Below are 2,119 nucleotides of genomic sequence, written 5' to 3'. Positions count from 1 at the left end.
CTTTAATCCCAGGATTCAGCACTGGGGAGACAGAGGCAGGAGGCTCATGATTTCCAATCATTCTGGCAGTTAGGGCTACATGGTAAGTTAGTAGCAAGACCCTGACTTTAAAACCAGCAAGCAAATAGACCAGCAGGTGAAATAAAATAAACAAACAAACAAAAAACCCTCCAGAACACGGAGAGGACAAGAGTACCACCTTCCCATCTGGATTCTCTCAGTCCTCAACCTGGTCCAGACCAGTGCTGAACCACTCAGGCAGAATATAATTGTATTTCTCATACCCTGGGATTATCTCCCAGCTCCTCTGGTACCCCACTCTCCAGAGACTATTTCCATATGGGCTTGCACATGGACTCTGAGCCCGTACACTGCCTTGCTCCCCAGGGTTTCGGTCAAATCTGATTATTGTTGAGGTGGCTTCAATTGGCAGACAGCCACCCTCAGTACACTGACTGCACACTGCAGCCTCCTGCTCTCAGCTGCAGCTGTTGCATGTCCGCGGGGAGCTGGGACTGAACAGGTTCATTTACTGCATGCTGACTCCGCACACTGCAGCCTCAGTTCCCTACTGCAGCTGCCCACTGTACAGTGTAGGCTTCCTTCAGCGTGTGTGTGTGTGTGTGTGTGTGTGTGTGTGTGTGTGTGTCCCATCACCGGTAACTGTTGCCTTCAACTTGACTCTTCCCTCATCCCAGCTTTCTTTCTCTTCCCTGTTGTATCAGGAGCCCCAAGAGAAGCATTCTCCCTTCCTCGCGTGCATTGCGAACCCTTAAAATCCCTTGGAAGAGAAGTGGCTCCGTGGCTCAGGGTGTAGGTGGCTGAGACTACGATGAGCAAGGGCAGCCCAACTTGGATAGACTGTTGGTCAGCATCCCGCTCAGCAAATGATTCTATCCAGCTTAAACTGAACGGTTAGAAGAGCAGCTCCCCTGACACACTGACTGGCTCCTCCCCAAGAGCAGGCTGTGGAGGCAGGGCTCCGCCCTGGGAGCCGTGGGAAGGCTATGGCCCCCGCTGGTAAAACTGGGCTAATGACAGCGGGGGAACCGGCGGGGCCAGAGGGGGGTGCTAGGGTAATTAGACCTCTGCCTGGCGGTAGTAGATCCCGAGATGAAAGGGGCTCTGGCGTCACTGACAGGGTTTTATGTCCGTGAATGCAGAGGTGTGTGTGTGTGTGTGTGTGTGTGTGTGTGTGTGTGTGTGTGTGTGTGTGTGGTTGGCGCACGTGCGTGCGCGTGCGCGCGCAGGGGTCCGGAACTGGCATGGAGACCTCTCCTTTGAGAAAAGGAGTCCATCTCTTTGCAGCCACCCTGCTCCTTAGGTTAGCCCTGAAACCATTTTTTTTTTTTTTGATGGTGCAAACATGAGAGGAAATCCCACCTCAGTGAAACCAGGGGATGAGGGACAGTAGCGAGTCCTACCCGCCCGGCTCCTCAAGCTTAGCATGGGCTGTATATTGTTGGGGAATGGCTGGTGGGCAGTGAAGAGAAAGAGCCTTTATGGAGAACAGAAACGTTTTCAAGAGGAGGCAATGGATCCAGCATTAACGTGAGAAATGAGAGAGGAGGTATAAGGTAGAATGAGCCTCCAAAAGGGTTAGAAAATAGGACTGTCGAAGTTAGGAGGATTTCAGAAGTAACCTGTCCAACACTTGGATTTTTAGCTCTAACCCCGGCAGCTGTAATTTGTTCAAGGTCACACAGAGAGTTGCTTGGAGAGAAGGGACCCGAACTCTGAAACCAACGACTCCTACCGTTTGGTATCTGGACTTTTCCCCGGATTTATAAGGTGCAGAGAGCTCCCTAAAACTTCCCCTCTACCCCAGGGTGCAAACCAGAAAACCCCCAGTTCTCCCAGCAAATGAAAGCTATTTTGTTTAAAAAAAAAAAAAAATGACATCTTTCTCAAAATGTGTCACCGAGCATCGCTCCTCGACGGAGCCGCAGGGGGTGAGGTGGGCGAGTCTGAGCCTGGTCGGGGCCAAGGCGATCGAGGGGCAGCCGGCCGGGGTCCCGGGGCGAGGCGGGGGGGACGAGGGGCGGGGGCCGGCGGCTGCGAGGCGGCCTGCAGGGAGCAGCCGCGAGCCGGCCGGGCGCGCGGAGCCGGAGCCCCAGCC

Source organism: Peromyscus leucopus, chromosome 8b (assembly GCF_004664715.2).
Source record: "Peromyscus leucopus breed LL Stock chromosome 8b, UCI_PerLeu_2.1, whole genome shotgun sequence".
Lineage (NCBI taxonomy): Eukaryota > Metazoa > Chordata > Mammalia > Rodentia > Cricetidae > Peromyscus > Peromyscus leucopus.
The sequence above is the reverse complement of the archived record's forward strand: the minus strand, read 5'-3'. Positions refer to the sequence as shown.